This window comes from Rhinopithecus bieti, unplaced genomic scaffold, assembly GCF_001698545.2.
Source record: "Rhinopithecus bieti isolate Rb0 unplaced genomic scaffold, ASM169854v2 scaffold_49457, whole genome shotgun sequence".
NCBI lineage: Eukaryota > Metazoa > Chordata > Mammalia > Primates > Cercopithecidae > Rhinopithecus > Rhinopithecus bieti.
In genome coordinates, this window is record NW_016820128.1 from 279,122 (window position 1) to 287,271 (window position 8,150).

Sequence of the window (8,150 nt, forward strand, 5' to 3'; positions counted from 1 at the left end):
TGTATATCACTTCCCTTTTTTTGTCTGTAACTCTTCCACCATGTGGCTGTGTTGGATCTGCTGTGATTCTGGGGGCTGCCTGATTTGCTCAATTAAACTTCTTTAAATTTAATTCAGCTGAAGTTTTTTTTTTTTTAACAGCATCAAATTAAAAAAATATCTCTCTGTATAATTTAAATGCACAGCAAAGACCGAAAGCTACTGTACCTAAACAAATGGGTTTCTTTGTTAAATATTTTTTGCAGCTCTATTGTATGCCAGTCACTCCCAAGAGGGATGCTGCAATGAATACAGAACACAGAGCCTTTGGCGTCATGGAACTTGCAGTCTAATAAGGCATAGGCTATTACACAGCAACAAAAACAACAATAAAATTATTTAATGACTTCATATTATTATGAGTGGTATGTAAACTTGGGGGGAAACACTTAAGACTGAGAAAGTTACTACTGTGTACATAGTGAAGAATGGGAATGAGGCAGGAGGATGTTGGGAATTTTGGAAGACTGTAAGTCTGGGAAAGGAACACTGGAAATAGTTCAGTACATAGTACCCTGCTCAAGGGACTCTAGCTCAGTGTGTACACCCCACTGAATGTGTCGTGTAACCAACCTAGTGAGGGGCTACATGCACCCAGGGTGTGTTAGAGGGAACTCTTCCTAATGAAGCTTCCCTGAAAATGTATCTTCATACATTCATCAGCCTGGAGGTCAGCATTATTTCCTCGTTTGCATTAAGGCATTGCACAAATCTGCAGTAGCTCTACTCTCAAACTTCTCTGGTTCTTCCTACCAAACTATTTCTTGTTGGGGCCAAGAGACATTATAGCAATAGTGTAGTACTTGGGTATAAAGTTATGCAAGATAAGGTTGAGCGAAACTTTTTAAAGAACCTTCAAGACCTGGTCAAAGTTTTAGATTTACCCTAAGGGCAAGAGGAAACCATCGATTCACCCTTTACATTCCAATTAAACTCTGATTTACATTCTCAAAGACCTGACAGACCTCTTGAGATTGGATTAGAGCAGGGTGAAGTGGTAAACTGAATAGATGAGGAGAACCTGTAAAAAGTCAATTACAATAATTCAAGTGAGAGAGGATGATATCCCGGCCTAGAGCAGTCATAGGAGATACAGTAGGAATTCAAGATATAGCTGTAAACAGGGTGAGGTCTTATCTAAACAAATCAAGAACTCCTTACTGAAATTCATCAACCTCCAATACTAGTGGAATCTGAGGCCAGAAATATGAATTCAAAATTCAGGAGGTATAAAAATCTGAAAATAATTTTGGGCTCACTGGAAAGTCTGAGCAAAAAAAGTTCTCAGTATACGTTAATTCCCACTTTTCCCTTAGGAAATATTACCACACATGACGAGCTTTTATTTGTTTTCTTTTTAAATCATTACTTGAATTGATACTTTCATACTTGTCTTAGGAAACTATATATGGATATGAGAGGGCCAAAATGTAAGACATTGTTCACTCCCTTCCCCGGTCAATGTAGTACAGTGAGTAAAGAAAACATGTGAGGTTAGACAGATTTTAAAGAGCCTGGACACCTTGTTAAGGGAAGCTATTGTATAAATTGGGCGAAGATGGAGCCCATGATGTGTATGCTATCCAGGCAGCCCATGAAACACAGAGGAAGCTGTACCAGGGGTCTCCATTTTTGATGGGAATAGAACTTCTCTCATTAATTTTCTCTTACATCATGAAATTAAGGCACTCATTAAACATTACTGTCTGCAAAGATGTAAATGTTACAGTCTCACCAGGGTACCACAATGCTATAGTCTCACCAATGCATCACAGTATAGAAGTCTCTCATTTTTTGAGGTATCACCTGGATTTCTCTGTCCTGTGACCATGAAAATTAAGGAGCATGGACACCAACGGTGAAGTTGGAGTGAAAGTTTAATAAGCAAAAGAAGAAAGTTCGCCACCACAGAGAAAGGGCCCAAAAAGGAGTTGCCATTTTTATAGTTGAATACAAGGGCTTTTATAAGAAATCCGTGAGGGCTGAGTGTCTCATTTGTATAAGGCGCAGATTTCTGGTAGCTCCACCCTGTCCTCCTAATGTGCATAAGGGCCCTTAGGTTGAGCTACTCCATATTGCATGTGTCAGGGGACGGAATTTTCTATTGTGGGCATGTCTGGGCAAATCACTTGGGTAGGCCTTTCTTATTTGTGTGGCTGTGGGCATGTCTTAGGCAGGCACCCCTGTGTAAGTTCCCTTATCTCCGCCTGCAGCTTGATTTTTCAGTCTGCCCTTTTGTTTGAAATAATTCGAAAAAGGACCCACTCTAACGGCATCCCTGACTGGTTTCTTCCGTTATTCTCTCTCATAAAATAAACATATTGTCCTTTTTTCCTCTCCATTTTTCCCTACTGCCAAGGAAATTTTAACCTCATCCATGTTTTCGTTTTTCTCTTTATCCACAAGCACATAAGTATCAATATCAACTTAATGTCTACCTTTTCCTTTTCCGTTTTAAGCTCCTCATTCTCCATATAAATAATTTTCTAATCAAAAAAATAAGTTGCTTATACCAACTAAGGACTTTGCTTTTCAAAATTACAGTAGAACATGTATACTAAATTAAATCATGGCTGAACATTTTTCTCTCATTTACACATTTCTTTGTCCCTGGAAGTCCCAAGGAAAATGAAATCGGATACTTATTTCCCATTTAATATTTCTTTGCTTCTCAAGCCCTTGAAAAGTGAACTGAATTTTATTGTAAACGTGATAATTACTGTGAGAATAAGAATTTTTAAAGGAAATCTCTGGTTTTAACTCATGGTAATAAATTACTACTATAATATTCCATATTAAAAATCAACATTTACACATAGAATTAAAAACTCCTGTGGGATTATTCTGCTGAAAAGGCAAACAGATGATAGTTCAAGCAAAACTGAAGCATGAAGTGTGGACAATATATTTTCAAGTGGATATAAAAAGACCAGTTGGCAGTTGATTTGAAAGCACTGACATTATAAGAGAGTGAAACATTGTTTCCCGTCATAGGCTAACGACAGATTTCAAACAGGCCTTCCCAATTGCTTTCTTGTTTCCTTCAATCTCCAATTCACCACATTTAAGGCTTATAGGTGAGAACTCAGACATCTGTAAACTTGTGAAATACTTCAAGTGTAGTTTTATCTTCACTATGAATGAAAAGAATGGGGGAATTTGTAGTTTGAAGTGTTAAGATAATTTAGAAAATACATATCTTTCCAAGGCCCACAGTGTAAAATAGAGTGGGTACATGGTTTGGGATGATCTAATGAACTTTATTACCTGGATGTGCTCAGAAGATATATCATAACAGTTGATTCGTTGCTGCTGTCTTTCCTTCTTTTTATTTCTTCACAATAATACAGTTATCTTGGTTATGGTGCTTTTTGTTTCTAGCAAAACTTACTGCTTGAAAGAAAATGAAAAGGAGTGATACACAAACTGATAAGACTTTGGTTAATGGACTTTTAAGAGAGATATGTAACACAATCTCTCATGTATGCATAGCAGGGAAGATAAGCTTTGAAGATGTAAAGACCTGAGTTCAGGTCTTTTTCTAGCTACCATTTTTTTTTTCTTTCCAACTTTTATTTTAGGTTTGGAAGTACATGTGCAGGTTTGTCACATGTAAATTGCATGTCATGGCAGTTTGATATACAGATTATTCTGTCACCCAGGTAATAAGCATAAATTGGTGAATTTTTTGTTTGTTTGTTTTGTTTTTGTTTTTGTTTTTTTAAATACAGAGTCTCACTATGTTGCCCAGGCTGGTCTCCAACTCCTGGGCTCAAGTGATCTTCCTGCCTTGGCCTCCCAAATTGCTAGGATTACAGGTGTGAACAAATATGCCTAGCTTATAGCTACCATTTTTAAAAATCCAGGTGCTTTTGGCCATGCCAATTTCTTTTTACTCCAGTGGTCTCATTTGTTCAATGAGAATAATACGATCATTGAATTGTTTAGACTTCATAATATGCAGCTGTTTGTCTATATTTATACACATAAAAAGCTCAGAAAGTAGATAAACTATATATCCATTAAATTGAAGATTACTCTGTGCTAAAAGAAAATGAGCTATCAAGCCATAAAAAGATACAGAGGAAACTTAAATGCATATTACTAAGTGAAAGAAGTCAATCTGAAAAGGCTACATACTGTTTGATTCTAAGTATATGACATTCTGTAAAAGGCAGAAGAATGAAGACAGCAAAAAGATTAGCAGTTGCCAGGGACTGGGGGAAGGGCGAGATGAATAGGCAGAGTACAGAGATTCCTAGGACAGAGAAAACACCCTGTATTAGACTATTATGATAGATACTTGTCATTATAGATTTGTCCACCCCATGAAATGTACAACACCGAAAGTAAACCCCAATGTAAACTATGGGCTTTGGATGATAATGATGTGTGAATATAGGTTCAATTGTATCAAATACACCACTCTGGTTCAGAATGTTGATAGTAGGGGAGGTTGTACATGTGTGGGGAGAGTGGATACAAGGGGACCCTCTGTATTTTCCATTCAATTTTGCTGTGAACTTAAAACTACTCTATAAATGACTTTTATTAACTTTTAAAAGCTCAAAAAAGCAACCAGCACATAATAACCAGCACCTATTTGCTAATATTGCTATTATACATGTGTGGATTTAAGTTGGTAAACATAATCTCCATTGAAGAATGTAGCAAATAATAGAAAGATAATTTGTATTCTTTATTTATTATTTTTTTGAAAGAGACACAGAAAGGAGGGAATGGAAAATGAGCAATGAGGGAATGAGAGAGGGAAAGAAAGAGGGAGAAAGGGATAGTGTATGCAAAATTGGTTTACCCCATGCTTCACTTCTCTGAATTTAGAAAATTCTTCAACTTCGAACCTTTTTATGCTGACGGTAATGTAGGTAACACAGTCAGCTGAGTCATTGCCTTCGTCTGTAGTGTCGGGCCCGTTCTCTTTCCAAAACTATGCCTCAAACTTAAAGTCTGGAGTCTCTGATTCTGTTTCTTAGTCTTCTTGTTGCTGCTGATGCTGTCTTCATTGTCTTGAACGTGGAATCCCTATATTTCTGTCTAACTTCCACAGACCTCTCTTACCTGCTTTGTCCTTACACCTTTAGAGTAAATCTTTCTAATGTTAACTTCCTGGAAAAGGTCAGGTATTGAACACTGGTAGACAATTGGTCCTTTGGGCAGGTTAAGTCTCTCCACGGTAAAGGGAATGATGGAAGAAAAATCCTCTCATTGAGTTAAAGAGGACAAAATGGGGGCAATGGATGGAAGAGATTTCTTCTTACTTATTATCTGTATCATTGGGAAGGAAGTTAGAAAGTATTTGAATGGTGGTTAATATAAAATACTTCCATGAATGTTAAAAATCATTTACTTTCAAAGTTGCCTTGGGACTAGAATACAATTTAAAAAATTAAACATCTCTTATTCTTTCTTAAGTTTCTAAATGTGTCTTTATTACCATTATTATCTGAAGTAAGACTGCTCCAATTAGAACAAATATTTATTAAAAAATTACTACCTGCAAGGTTTCATGTTTTGCTTTGTACTGTTGGTCTTGTGTAGAGACACAGGACATACTTACTATGATAATTCCCATTTGGCAGATGTAAAAACTGAGTTTGGAGGTAAAATAACTGATCTGAAGCTTCTCAATAATTATATGTGGTACCAGGATACAGACCCAAATTCTAACTCCAAAGAGGACCTCTTAATCATACTGTCACACTTCCCCACTGGGGACTTTGAAGAAATTGTTCTAAATGTTAGACAGGAGGAGTAAAAAGAACTTACATAATGAATTGATTCATCAAACTGAAGAGCAACTCTAACCAGCAACATTTCCTTTGAAAAACTACTGGGAAATTCAAAAGTATCAATTCAATACCTTATTAACAGTTCCCACGTAATATCACTGCTTGACATGATATTTACTTGCTTTTTATCACATTTGAGCTCCAATTGAACCTTTTGAAATGTTGAAATAACATCATCATATGGATAATTACTAGATGTGCTATTTTTGCAACTGTTTTGAAGATAAATAATTAGATGTAGCATACCACTTACTTGTTTTATTTGTCTTTGATCTTGCTCTGTAGGTCTTATAAAAAATTAAATGAAAATGCACTGTTAAAAAACCCACAGAACAGATCATAAGTTTTCAACAAATAAATATGCAGGAGAGTGCCTTTAACCTATATCCCTGAATTAGAGAAACTAATCATTGGACAATAGCATAGTGCTTAAGAATGTGGGGACTTAGACCAGATTGCCTCTCCTTTTATCAATACTCCTTGTAAGATAATTTTTGTTGTACCTCCCATCAAGAGGTAGAGTCTATTTCTCCATCCATTGAACCTGGACTGGCCTTGTGATTGACTTTGTCAAAAGGAAAGTTGTGACACTCTGGTCTTCCATGCTTCCTCTTATTCTTTCAGTAACCTACCCCTGCAGCCATGAGAATAAGCCTGGGTTACCTTGCTAAAGGGTGAGACATCATATGGAGCAAAAAAGAGCCATACTAACTAAACTATCTTAGACAGGTGAACTCCCAGCTGACTTGGCAGTTGATCACAGAGGCATGAGTGAACCTAGCAAAAATTATCCAAGCCTGATTGAAAGAATCATTGAGCTGAGCCCAGCCCAGATGACCAACTGACAGAATCATGAAGTAAATAAATGGTTGTTATTTGATACCTTTAAAATTTGTGTGGGGTGGGGGATAGTTGTTACTTAGCAAACTGGATACACTGGGTTCAACTCCCAGTTCCAACACTTATTGCATGTGTGAAGACAGGCAGTTTAATTAACCTTCCCATGACAGATTTCTCATCTACACAATGGGGATAATGTGATGATGCTATTCTCAGATATTTCCGTTTTCCACCTTTGGGTACTTAGTAGATTTCATCATCTCCCAGGCTCTGTGCAATTAGATGTGGCCATGTGACTTGCTTTGATCAATTAAATGTCAGGTGAAAGTCTTTAAAGGCACCTATGCAATATAAACCAGTTCTTTCCCCTACAATTGCAGTGTTTCAGATGGGGAAGGTTTTGTCCTAAAGCAAGGAAAACATGCTTTTAGAATCCCATTTTGACCCACAATGAACCTGAAAATTTGTGGTTACTTATTACCACTGTAAATTCTAGCCTGATGATTGGTACAAAAATTAATAGTACAGTGTGACAATATATATAAACCTCTAAGCACAACGCTTGACACATCTGAAGTATTTAATGTTAAGAAATATTATTACTGCCCTCAGATTTTAAAAAAATCCTTGAGAGATAGGATGTAAAGGTTTCTTTTAAAACAATAATTATCTTCTTAATTGATATTCATGTACCATTTTAATATCATCCTACAATAAATCAGTGCTTAAAACTTTGTTTATCTGGTTACTGTAGCAAGAAAATACAGTTTAATTGGGGTTTAATATTGTTTGCTTCATCTTCAATTCTGTAAACTTAATACAATATTAGTTCTTCCATTTTTAACTACAAAATAATTTAAAATTATCTTAGAGACTTGAGGATTATAATTAATATATATTTATAATATTGTCCCAATGTTTGTTTTAGATTAAATTTTAAGTTATCACTGTCACCAGGCTGCAAGCACTTCAGAAAGATCTGGGTATGAAGGTGAATGCTTATTGCACATTTATTTAAGTATTTGAGAAAGTAAGCCATCAACAGCCCACCCCAATTTACACAATGGTCTAGCCTGCATTGCATTTAAAGCATCACTGTCAAATATCTGACTTGTGAAAAACAGGTGTGTGCTGTGAAGCTGTGTATTAATGGGTTGTGATTGCAAGGAGACAAAATTTAGTTCAATAAGGGAAAAAATGATCTAAGTAATAAAACTCTGTGATAGTGGAGAAAAAGGTAGTTTAGATCAGCATTCTCAGCTGGGGGAAATTTTGTTTCTAGGAGGCATTTGGCAATGTTTGGAGATATTTTGATGGTCACCACACAGTGGGAGGTTTCGCTGTCAGCATCTAGTGAGTAAACATCAGGGCGGCTACTAACATCATCCAATGCATGGGAAAGCACCACACAACACAGGATAATTGGGTCCTAATGTCATTATTTCTGTCCTTGAGAAATCC